Raw genomic sequence first — 13802 nt, 5'->3', positions numbered from 1 at the left:
AGGAGGTCATGGTTTGATTCCTGGTCAGGGCACATGCCCAGGATTGAGGGCTTGATCCCCAGTAGGGGGCGTGTATGACACAGCCGATCGATGATTCTCTCTCATCATTGATGTTTCTATCTCTCTCTACCTCTCCTTCATCTCTGAAATCAATAAAAATGTATTTTTAAAAAAGAAATGAGGACACTGGTGTTCAACAAAGTCAAGTAACTCGCACAAGATCACATAGCTAGTAAATCAAAATCTCTATTGAATATCATGAATAAATTGCCTCATTTAATTCCCTCAACAACTCTTTGAAATAGATGCTGCTATTGCACTGATTTTGCAGATGAGGAAAGGGGGCTGAGATTTATTAAAATTTTTTTCTAAAGTCATAAAACTAGTAAGAGACAGTGTTATTGTTTAAACTGTGGTCTGATGAACTCTAGAGCTATAAGTAGCATCCCTCTGCTTAATTATGAGTACATCTTTAGATTAAATTATTTTTCAGTTACATAAGGAATGTCCAGTGCCCAATCTTTGCCTTAGGCTAAAGAGCATGTCATCCTTCTTAACCCAAGGGTCTAACATGCATTTGGTGGCTCACATGTGGCGATTTGACCCCATTATAGAGCTTCTGAGTTAAGAGAGGAAAAAACACACAGCCCAATTTAAAAATGGGCAAAGGACCTGAATAGACACATCTCTAAAGAGGACATACAGAAGGCCAATAGACACATAAAGAGATGCTTACTGTCACTAATTATCAGAGAAATGCAAATTAAAACTGTAATGAGATATCACTTTACACCTATCAGAATGGCTGTCATCAATAAATCAACAAACAAGTGTTAATGAGGATGTGGAGAAGAGAAAACCCTAGTGAGCTATTGTTGAAAATGCAGATTGGTGCAGCCATTATGGAAAACAGGACTGTCCTCAAATAATTAAAAATGAAACTGCCTTATGACCCAGTGATTCCTCTTCTGGGAATATATCTGAAGAAACCCAAAACACTAATTCAAAAGACTATGTGACCCACTATACTCATTGCAGCTTTATTTACAATAGACAAGATTTGGAAGCAGCCCAAGTATCTATCAGTAGGTTGGTGGATAAAAAACATCTGTGGTACATTTACACAATTTTATACTACTCGGCCATAAAAAGGAAGGAAATCTTACCTTTTGCGACAGCATGGATGGACCTGGAGAATATTATGCTAAGTGAAATAAGCCAGTCAGAGAAAGACAAATGCCATATGATTTCACTTATATGTGGAATCTAATGAACAAAATAAACTAACAAACAAAATAGAAACAGACACATAGATAGAGAAGAAAAGACTGCCAGTTGTCAGAGAGGAGGGGGCTTTGAGGGTTGGGTGAAAAGGATGAAAAGATTAAGAAAAAACAATAACTCAGAGACATAGACAACAGTAGGCTGATTACCAGAATGAAAGCAGGGTGGGGGGAGGAAGAAGAGGGAGAAATAAATGGTGAAGAAAGGAAACTTGACTGTGGGTGGTGAACACACAATACAATATACAGGTGATGTATTATAGCATTTTACACCTGAAACCTATGTAATTTCATTAACCAATGTTGCCGAATAAATTCAATAAAAAATATTAGCAACTCAAACCACAGAAAAAAGAGAACATCCTAAAACTGCAAAGTTGGATCAACATTCAAAAATCAATAAATAATTTTCCATATTGGTAAAAATCATATCAATAGTTTCACTAAAAATACTTGACAAAATTAACACCTCCATAGTAAATATTCTTAGCAAACTAAGAAAAGAAGGAAACTTCCGCAATGTGGTAAATGGCAACTATGAAAAACTTACATCTAACATCACACTGAATAGTGTAAAAGCTTTCCCCAAAGATTGAGAATAAGACACAGATATCTGTTCTCACCTTTTCTGTTCATCATTGTACTGGAGTTCCTATTCGGTGCAATAAAGAAAAACAGCCCTTGCCAGTTTTGCTTAATGGTTAAAGCATTGGCCCTCAGACCAGAGTAGAGAGTTTGAGATTCCTGGCTCCGGTTGGGGCATGAGCAGAGCGCAACCAATTGATGTGTGTGTCTCTCTCTCCCCTTCCTTGCCCTCCCTTTAACCCTCTCTAAAAAAAATCAATGGAAAAAATATCTTTGGGTGAGGACTAAAGAAAAAAAAACACACAAAGAAGGAAAAAGTCATGAAGATTACAAAGGAAGAAGTGAAATTGTCGATGCAGAGACAACATGATTGTTTACCTAGAAAACCCTAAGGAATTATTTTTACTTCCTATTGCTTCTGTAACAATGACCACAAACTTAATGGCTTAAAATTACACAAACAGAGCCGTACAGGTTGTGTAGGTTGTAAGTCCCATATGAGTCTCACTGGGCTAAAATGACAAGTGTTGGGGCTGTGTTTCTGGAGGCAATAGGGGAGAAGCTGCCTTGTTGACTGCACCAACTGCTAGAGCCCACCCACATCTCTTGACTTATCACCTGCTTCCCACGTCTTCAAAGCCAGCAATATTGCATCTCTCTGACCATTCTTCACACACAAATACTTTTTCTCAGTCTGTGCCTCGACTTTCAGTTTTTATTAGTGGTGTCCTTGAAAAATAGAAGATTCGAATTTTGATTAGGTCAATTTAATCATGTTTTTCATTTACAGTTAGTGCTTTTCCAAGTCCTATTAAGCGTCTTTGCTTAACCCAAAGCTGCATAGCTTCTAGAGGTTTTATAGTTTGAACTTTTATTTTTAGGTCTTGGATCACTTTCAGATACATTTCAAATTAAAATTTTGTATGGTGTGTGAAGGAGTCAAGTTGGTTATCCAATTGATCCAGATCGTTTGTAGAAAAGATGACCCTTTTCCCATTGAATTGTTTGGTATATTTTTTGTTGTTGTTGCTAATCCTCACCCGAGGATATCTTTCCATTGATTTTTAGAGAAAGTGGAAGGGAGGGGGAGAGACAGAGAGGGAAAAAAATCGATGTGAGAGAGACACATTGATTGGTGGCCTCCCACACGCGCTCTGACTAGGGCCAGGGATCAAGCCTGCAACTGAGGTACACACCCTTGTCCAGAATAGAACCTGGGACCCTTTGGTCCACAGGCTGACACTCTATCCACTGAGTCAAACCAGCCAGGGGCCTTAGTACATTTCTTGTAAATCAATTGGTTGCATATGTGTACATTTATTTTTAGACTCTATTCTATTTCCTTCATCTATTTGTCTATCCTTTAACCAATATCACATTGTCTTAACTACTAAAGTTACAGAATAATTTTCAAATTAGGTAGTGTGACTCCTTCAACTATGTTCCTCTTTCTCAGTCTTTTCTCACAATGTTTTGGCCATTCTAGGTGCTTTTCATTTTCTATACATTTTAGAACCACCTTGATACTTTCTACACATAAAAAGTATCAAGGGATTTTAGCTGGAATTTCATTAATAGGTCAGTTTGGGAATAATTGACATGTTAGTAATATACAGTCTTCTAATTCATAAACACTGTATAGCTCTCATTTATTTAGGCCTTTAATTTTTCCAAGAAATATTATATAGTATTCAGTGTAGAGGTCTTCTACCTTTTTGTTAGATTTGATGATGTTACGTATTGAATTTTATAATTATAATGATACTGGTTATTGTGATAATCTGGTTATTATATTTAACCAGAAAGGAGGAAAAGGGAGACTAGATAATACAGGCATGCCATTTATACAGGAAGCTGTAATTTAACACTCTCCAAGTCTGTTCCCTGCTGATTGATGGGGAAAGGGCAGTTTAGACTAAGGCAGTTTAGCTGCATGCCCAATAAGGTCTGAGTTATGTGGAAGGTGCCTACTTGTCAGTCACACCTGGGAGTGAGTCAATGGCCAGAATAGGCATGGCCACTGCAAGGGCACAAAACCTGAATATTTAAACTCCTGGACAAAGCAGCCTCTCTCTTTCTTGCACATTGGGCTCCTGTCTCCCTGTGGCAGGGGGCATGCTCTCCTGCATTCGCCCACATGGACCATGGCCATGTGGACTCCATGCAATGGACGAATGGACTTGAACTAGCCTGATGCTCTGAGGACCCAGCTCCACCATGGAAAGGACGCTTTGGACACTGGCCCTGCTTTTGGCTTTGCTGAATCCACAGCTTCCCCTTTTCCAGGGCTGGGTTAAGAGGCAGGGCACTTTGAAAACTGAAGAATGTAACTCCATGCAAAGAAAGTCTTTTTTTCCACATCTCATTCTCTTGTGGGGGCTTCTGAACATGCTTATCTCAGCGGTACCCCGAGAACCACACGCCTTTGAGTGACGGAGCAATCTTGCCCACTGATTCCTCCAGCAACAAATTGTCCAGAGGTCAGCAAGCTTTGTAAATAGGGGCCAAAGAAGTTAAGTGTAGCTTGTGTTTAGAATGTGCTTTTAACAAAGAAAGTAAAGTCATTTAATATCCCATCAGTCAATAAAGGTTGGCTGGGTATGGACAACATGCAAAAGTCTAGTTGCCTCAGGAATGCAAAGTTGATCACATACTAATCCTCTCTGGGGTTTTTTGGGAGACATTATATCAGGGATTACCAGAAGTGTCCCCTTCTTCCAGCAAGTTCTTAACTCAGTGGTTCCCAACTCTGATTATACATTAGAAAGACCTATGATATTTTATGAAAATACAGATATCCAGACACCACCCAAAGCTACTCATAATCTGAAATTCAAAACTTCCCTCTAAAGAAAGTCATTCCAAAATATTTTTGTCAACACGTTCCTTTTGGCCGTGGTGGTGTTATTTTTTCCTTCTTAAAAAAGACATCCAAGCCCTTTTTTACTGTATCACTTTCATCCTTATACACCTAGAACTTTATACATAGCACACATTAAACATAACCTCAAAGAATGGGCGGATAATTGCCTGCTAACAAAAACAAGAGGAAAAAGGAAATCTGCTAAGACAGCATTCCCAGCAGTCTCCCGGGAGAGTGTTCACTGGGCTGAAGGCATTTCAATGAGGTGAGCGGGGGGACAATGAAGGCTCTTAGCAGGACTGGCTATGTAATTTGGGGGCCAATACAAAATGAAAATGTAGGTGCCTTGTTCAAAAAGTACGAAGCATTTCAAAGCAAAAAAGCATTTATCTAAGCACGAGGACCTGTGGGCTGGCACGGGTTACTTTTCCGTGAAGCTGAGGACCAGAGTGCTCCCTTTACAGTCAGCACTTCTACACATTTGCTGGTAATCAGGCCTGCAGTAAAGCAGTTGATAGCATTTTCATCCCAATGGTTATGTTAACACACACACACACACACACACACACACACACACACACACACCCAACACCAACAACAATTCTTTAGTTCTTAATTTTTTATTTATCCCTTCTTGACTCCTAGAGAAATCATTTGAAATGTAGTCATCCTTTCTGCTGCTCTTGTTTTGGGTAAGCATACGTATTTTTGATGTTGCAAGTTTTCTTTATTGGGCAATCCCATAAAACTTGAAAATCTGAGATGAGGACTTGAAGTTCATTCAGCTCCACTAAATGCCATTTCTGCAGCTTTCAGCTTTTGTCTTAAATAGAAGCAACATTTTCTGAGTAACCACTAAATGCATTTTACTGATCCTCTCTTAACAACAAAACTATAAGGGAAATCTTTTTTCTCTGTTTCAACTGATGAACCTAAGGCTCAGAGAGGTTAAAACTTGTACAAGTAGGGACTACAGAGAAGTAATTAAGATCATGGACTCAAAATCAGACAGATCTAGGTTCAAATCTTATGTTTTACTTACTAGTATATACATAAGAGTTTGGAAAAACTACTACACGCCTGTGAATTATATTTTCTGTAATTGTACAATAGAGAGAATACTATCAAACTCATAGGATTGCCATGTGGATTGAGATAAGTAAAGTTCCAAGTTCAAGATAAACACTCAATAAACAGTGGTGATTACCATTAAAGTCACATCTGGGAAGTAGTAATGTTCAGATTTTTTTCCTCCCTCTCTGAAGATAACATTGGTAAATTTTCACTCTCTTCTTTTAGATAATCCATGGATTAAAGCCAAAGTAATAAGCATCAATTACCTTCAAGCTGAGCTTGGAGGCTAGGAAAATAAATTATTACATGCAAATATTGGAGAAGATACAAAATACAGTGTAACTAGCCTATTGAAAATACCATACTGAATTGTTAAAAGCGTTGGCTTTCTTCCCTATTCCTGATTATTAGGCTTAAAATACCAAAAATACCAAGAGTATCTTTAACTCATAGAAGAGTGTGCAGAGTTGTCTTATAGATGCACTTAAAGAAGTTAACAGCTCATTTAAGTTAATAGCTAACTTTACAATACTTTCTATTCACCCCTGACACAATGGTGGATGCCTGGCACATGTTACCTCCTAATATAATTTTCCTCTCTATATATCTTCACTTCTCAGGGGGTAGTGAGATCAGAGCCTCAATCCTATGTTATTCTTTCTGCTATAACTCGGTGTTTGGCAAAGAGCTCTGTATATAGTAGGCCGGGAGATATGGTGGTTGATTATAATGGGCAAGGGAGAAATGATTTGGACCAGAGTATTTTCAAAACAAAATCTGTGACTCTGTACTGAAAATCTGTAGAGAGAAAAGGCAGGCATGTTATTTTTTTAAAAAAAATACTACTTATCAGGGTTTTGTAATTACAAAAACACTGCTTATTGCAAAAATTTTGGGTAATACAGAAAAAAAAAAGAAAATTGTAGAAGAATAAAATCATCCAAGTTTCTACCCTCAAAGTCAGTTACATTCTAATGCCTTTTCTTTAGGCGCCTTCTTGTTACCAAGTCTCTCCATGTATCCTTCTGTCCCTTCTTTCCTCCTTCCTTTCTCCTAAAACTAGTGCCTTCATGCCATCTTTTATTCATTCTCCCACCCACATATCCCTCATGCTGTAGCCCAGTATTAAAATCTGACCTATACATCAGATATCTCATAATCCTCTCACTCTTCATAGAAGTTTTAAATGACCTGGGTTCCATTTCCTTGGGCTTCAGCCCTCTATGTAAATTAACCTGATAAAGCATCTGTTTATGGTTGTAACTATACTCCACAGAGCTTATTATTTTCAGAAGAGATATCAGAGGGTTGGAATTTCAGGTAGCCCAAATGAAAGAGCCATTTAGTGGAGGTAAGACCATCAAATGTATTAAACAAATATTTCCTGAGCACAACTGGAAGGAGCATCACAGTATAGTAAAAAAAAAAAAAAAAAGAAAAAACAAAACAAAACAAAAAACAAATCTAGGGACTTTAACACCCCATTGACATAAACAGATCTTCCAGACAGAAAATCAACAAGAAAACAGCAGCCTTAACCCTTTGTACTCGCTTGCTTTTTTCTCGATTCCTTTATTCTAATGCTAACCGTGTCGAGTCACACTCGACATCCGAGTGCAAAAGGTTAAATGACACATTAGACCAGATGGATTTAATTAATGTTTTTAGAGCATTTCATTCTAAAGCTGCAAAATATACATCCTTTTCAAGTGTACATGGAACATTTTCCAGGATATACCACATGTTAGGCCACAAAACAACTCTCAATAAATTTAAGAAGATTGAAACCATATCAAGCAAGCATCTTCTCTGACTATAATTGTATGAAACTAGAAATCAATTACAAGGAAAAAAAACCTGAAAAACACACAAACACATGAAAGTTAAATAACATGTTACTAAACAATGAATTGGTTAACAATGTGATTAGAAAATGACCAAAATACCTGAATAGACACATCTCCAAAGAGCACATACAAGGCCAATAAATATATGAAGAGATGCTTGTCACTAATCATCAGAGAAATGCAAATTAAAACCACAGTAAATTACCTATTATCTCACACCTGTCAGAATGGCTATCAGTAATAAATCAACAAACAACAAATGTTGGGGAGGATGTGGAGAAAAGGGAACCCTTGTGCAATGCTGGTGGGAATGCAGATTGGTGCAACCATTATGGAAAACATTATGAAGGTTCCTAAAAAAAATAGAAACTGGAATCTACCATATGACCCAGCAATTCCACTTCTGGGTATTTATCCCAAAAAATCTAAAACACTGATTCCAAAAGATGTATGCACCCCATGTTCATTGCAGCATTATTTACAATAGGCAACAAATGGAAACAACCCAAGTACCCATCAATAGACAACTGGGTCAAGAAGATGTGGTACATATATACAATGGAATACTATTCAGCCATAAAAGTGAATAAAATTTTACCCTTTACAACAGCATGGATGGACCGAGAGGGTATTATGTTAAGTGAAATAAGTCAGACAGAGAAAGACAAATGCCATATGACTTCACTTATATGTAGAATCTAAAGAACAAAGTAAATGAGCAAACAAATAGAAACAGACTCATAGATACAGCAAACAGACTGATAGTTGCCAGAGGAGGTTTTGGGGGACTGGGTGAAAAAGATGAATGGATTAAGAAGTACAAATTGGTAGTTACAAACTAGTCATGGGGATACAAAAGTACTACATAGGGAATATAGTCAATAATATTGTAATTACTATGTATGATGCCAGATGGGTACTTGAAATAGAGGTTCTGTGTAAAGTATATGATTATCTAATCATAATGCTGTATATCTGAAACTAATACAAAATAATACTGAATGTGACTCTAATTGAAAAACCTTTTAAAAATCTAGATTTAAGTCCAACTACTCACTAGCAAGCAACCAATTTAATCTCTCTAAGCCTCAGTGAAGTGGTAAGGCCAACTTCATAAGCTTTTCATGAAGCTTTAATAAATAAGAAGTGTAAAATGCTTGGTTCATAAGAGTTCCTTTAAAGTCTAGTGCAAAGTGATATAAAAAATTTTTAAAAATGAATTAGACATGATTCATGTCCTCAGAAAGCTTACTATGTAGGAGAATAGATAAGACACATATAAAAACAACCATAATACTGAATTTAAAAAACTCATTAAGATCCATGTACATATACCCATTTTACAGTTGAGGAGACTGAAGCTCAGAGGAAGGGAAGTGATTTGACCAAGGTCACACAGGTAGACAGTTGCAAAGCCAGCATTTGAACCCAAATGTGCAGTGCACTGTACAACATAGGCACTTGCCTTTTTAAACCTGCTTATATGACTAACACTTGATGTCAGCAAATATCATCTTGCTAAAGCAAAACTGCAGATTCCATTTTGAAATTTTGCCTAAAATTTAGATCATGACTTAATACAGGAAGAGTTTGGGGATTGGGTCAGAATATCTAGGGCATCAAATTTAAATTTTTGACACCCCCCCCCCCCATTCAATCGAGACCACCCATATAGTCACAGAGATACATTGTGAACATTTTAATCACATGACTTAAAACAAGTCCCATTACTAGTTCTCAAGGTTGCTTACACAGGCTGTACTGGTGGGATTTTTAAAATAAGTATTATAATTATCATGTCAATACCATATCGCATTGTATTTTCTCAGGGTTAAAAATATTAATTTGTTTAATTTAAATAGTTAAAACATCCCACAATTTCTGTAACCCTATTTTGTCATTTTATTATTTTATTCTGAAAGCCTCAAAAAATGTGAAAGGCAACACTTCTCTCCACCAATTCTGTGATGTTCATTGAGGCCCAAGCAGGAAGGGAATCTCATCATCCACATAGGCAGGGCCTTATCTATACTAATAAAAGGGTAACATGCTAATTAGACCAGGAGACCTTCTGGATGTCCTTCTGGACAAAGCCATGGTGGCAGGGCCAAGGCAAGGTGTTAGGGGTGATCAGGCCAGGAAGGGAGGGCAGTCGGGGGTGATCAGGCTGGCGGTGGGGGGGGGGCAGTTGGGGGCGAGTAGGCTGGCAGGGGAGGCAGTTGGGGGCAATCAGGCCTGCAGGGGGGGGCAGTTGGGGGCGAGCAGGCCTGCAGGCAGAGTGGTTAGGGGTGATCAATCATGCAGGCAGGTGAGTGGTTAGGAGCCAGTGGTCCCGGATTGTGAGAAGGAAGTTCGAGAGGTCCCAGATGGGAGAGGATGCAGGCCGGGCTGAGGGACACTCCTCTCCCGTGGACAAATTTTGTGCAGCGGGCCACTAGTCTTTCATATAGCCCACATGCTTTCTCAACAGTGATTTCCAGACCCAGGGAATTTCCACCAGAACAGGGCTGCTGCTAGTACCAGGTGGCCAGGCAGCGGGTTGAGTATGCAGGGCCTTTGGGTCTCATACTGGTGGCCACACAGGCCAATAGTGGCATTAAACAGAAATTTCTTCTTACATCGATGTGAAGGTCTGACCAGTCTCACTTGATCATCAGGCAGGCCTTCATGATTTCTTGACTTAAAACTTCGTGTGTTTTTTTTAAAGATGGTAGGACTCCCAGTTTCTGGTCTGGCAAGTAAGGAGCTTGAAAATCACAACTCATCCTAACAACAAGAAAACGCTGAAGAAACGGAAAAGGAATGACTCTTCTTAGATTCGAAGAGACGTTAAGACACAGGCTAGACTGGTGCCCCCGAAATTGGGGAGACAGACAGGCAGATACTGAGAATCTCCGCTTCAGAGCAGGAGTCCCTGTGGGAACCAGTGCTGGAGTAGGGAAACCAGGTGATAATTGATGAATTGCTGGAGGCTCAGCCTGGACAAGTCTGAGAGCCAAAATTCTTGGGGTGCCAAGTCACGGTGTGGGGAGTGGGGATGACACTCACTTTGTGTGAGATTTACCTCCAAAAGCTCATCCAGGCTCTCACATCAGAGAAAAAGCTCCTCTTGCTTTCCACAGGGGTAGGGAGAAGTAACCAGAGCATTCTGTTCTTCCTCATGAGGTCTGCCTTCAGGAGAAACTTCCAGGGCCTAACCTGCAGGGGTTTTATCAGAACCTAACGACCTGGGCCCCAACTCCATTTGGCTCTGACCTCTCAAAGGGAGGAAAGGATTTATCCAACTCCAGCCCAGTCTAGCCATTTGTCCCACCTAAGAGGGGACCGAGAAGCACTTGTGGATTTCACAGTCCAGAGGCACAGACTCACTAAAAGACTGAGGCCAAATCATAGGACTATGGAGTGCTTCCCTCCAACCACAGCTCAGCAAGCATTCCTAAACTTCTGTTTACAGCAATTCCTTTTACCCAGTATATGGTTTCCTGCAATCAAGAAAAAGTTACAAGGCATACTAAAAGGCAGAAAACAACATTTGAAAAGACAGAGCAAACATCAGAACCAGACTCAGATATGGCAAGAATGTTGGGTTTATCAGACTGGGAAATTAAAATGCCTATGATTAATATGCAAAGGGCTCTAATGAGTCAAGTAGTCAGTGCTACTCACTAGGCAATACCAAACTCCTTCCTGAAGTAATTCAACCCCTTTACACTCCTGTGGACATTGTATGAGGGTCCTATTGTTCTACATTTTTACCAACTCTTAGTATTGCATGAATCTTTGATTTTTGGCAAGCTGGTGGGTAAGAAAACACATTTGTATGATTTCAATTGGCAATATGTTGAGTAGGTTCAGCATCTCTTTAGATCAGTGGTTCTCAACCTTTCTAATGCCGCGACCCTTTAATACAGTTCCTCATGTTGTGGTGACCCCCAACCATAAAATTATTTTCATTGCTACTTCATAACTGTAATTTTGCTACTGGTAATGAATCGTAATGTAAATATCTGTGTTTTCCGATGGTCTTAGGCGACCCTGCTAGCGATTCTCAACCTGTGGGTTGTGACCCACAGGTTGAGAACCGCTGCTGTAGAGCCTAAGACCATCGGAAAACACAGATATTTACATTACGATTCATAACAGCAAAATTACAGTTATGAAGTAGCAATGAAAATAATTTTATGGTTGGGGGTCACCACAACATGAGGAACTGTATTAAAGGGTCTCGGCATTAGAAAGGTTGAGAACCACTGCTTTAGATGTTTATGAAAACAGTTGCATTTCTTCTTCTGTGAAAGCCAGATGATACCTTACATCCTTTTCACTACTAGGTTGTTCATCTTCTTATTGGCTTGTAGAAGTTCTTTTCTAGATGCTAAAGTTCTCTCAGTTAATTGCCCTCAATCTTCCCATTTCCACTGCATTATCCATGCAGTCAATCAAGGTTAACTTTCTGTAGAAACTTTCACCATACGCGCCTATCTAATTGTCTCAAAATTCTTTTGAGGATTCAACAAATAAAAATTTTAAAACACATTTGAACGTAATTGATACGATTAAACATACTTTTTCTTTCATCCTCACCCCAAAGTTAGGGAAAGTACGGGAAACGGGTGAATCTTTAAGGATCAAAAGTTTTCAACAATATCTTAGAAGAGGAATTTTGCCCATTCACTGTTCATCTTGATCTCTTTGGTTTGACAGCACAATTAAACACACATGTATTTTATGTTCATGAATGTCCTCAATTCCCCTAATTATCCCAGCTCTGAATTGTAGGCAGAGGTTTTGGGGGGAGGGTGGGGAGAATGTGGAGCCAGAGGCAGGGAACTTTATTGATGTTGCCTCTGTCTATAGGGTGTATCATATTTTAGGAGGAAAAAATACATTCTGAACTGGTTTCAGTTACTTACATTACAGAGGGACTATCCATGCTGAGAACAGCTTTCAAGGATTTATTTGCCAATTGACATAAATTAAAACCAGACCAAATTTCATTCCTTTTCTCTTTTTTTTTCCTGTAGAATTTCCTTGCCTTCTCCCAATTCTCTCTACCTTACTCCAACCCCTTTCTTCTTAATGTCTCTAAAATTAATTTTGCTTTGTACACATTTTCTGCTTTCCCGGGAAATATTTTCCCATTGCTCTAGTTCCCATTCTGCCTGAGGGAACATTTTCTCCTTCATTCCTTCCCTTTAATCCTCTCAATTATCTAGGCCCCTGTCTAAATCCCTAATAAATATTTAGAAAGAGAGAGAGGGTTTAGTCTTGTTGAGTGGTTTTGATTTTTTTTTCTTTGAAACCAGGAAACTTCAGTTTAAGTCTAACATCTTCTTTTAAAGAAACATCCTTTTTATATGAAGGCAGGCATTTACATTTTTGGGGTCATTTTAACAACAACTGAGGACTCTCTAACATCATAAAAACTTCTAAGCCCAAAAGCTTGTTCAGCTCTGGGGAGGCAGCCTGCAAAGATGGAAAAAATAAAGAACATTTCCTTACTAAGATCGGGGCTCAGGGCTCAAACCCCAGTCCTATCTCTTCCCGGGGGCAGGACTTCCCTCTCAGCCTCAGTTTACTTCTCTGTGCAGGAATGTTACAGAGATTTTCAATAAGCTAATGTAAGAAAACACTGCTCATTGTTCCAGCTAGAGTTCTAACTTAAGATGAAGGACATTTATTAGGAGGGTGATGGGAGCTAAGAGATGAACAGATTAGGAATCACCCATCCCCAGGGGCACTAGCCACGTGCGCCTGAAGGACGAAGAAGCAGCAACCACGGTAACACCAGGCAGCAGGCATGGGAATGAATACAATGAAACTGTTTTTAATCCCGTGGCAGTTCCTTAACTGAAAGAGAAATGCACACCCTATTAACACCCAAATCTTCCCCCCAGTCAGATAGTTAATTGCCCAAAGAAAATGGGAATTTATTTAGGAAGGGGAAGAGGATGCTAGATGACCAAAAATCAACCAATGCCCACTACATAGGTTCTTAGTGCTAATTTCAATCTTTAATCTTTTGATTTTGCTTAAAGCCCCCAAAATATAATCCATAGGCTGAGATTCAGGAGACATACCTACTTCATGTGAAATATAACAGCCACTCAACTGGGATGGCCTGGTTCTTCTCTGTTTGCCTTGTTCAGT

Source organism: Eptesicus fuscus, chromosome 15 (assembly GCF_027574615.1).
Source record: "Eptesicus fuscus isolate TK198812 chromosome 15, DD_ASM_mEF_20220401, whole genome shotgun sequence".
Taxonomy (NCBI): Eukaryota; Metazoa; Chordata; class Mammalia; order Chiroptera; family Vespertilionidae; genus Eptesicus; species Eptesicus fuscus.
Note: the sequence above shows the minus strand (reverse complement) of the source record.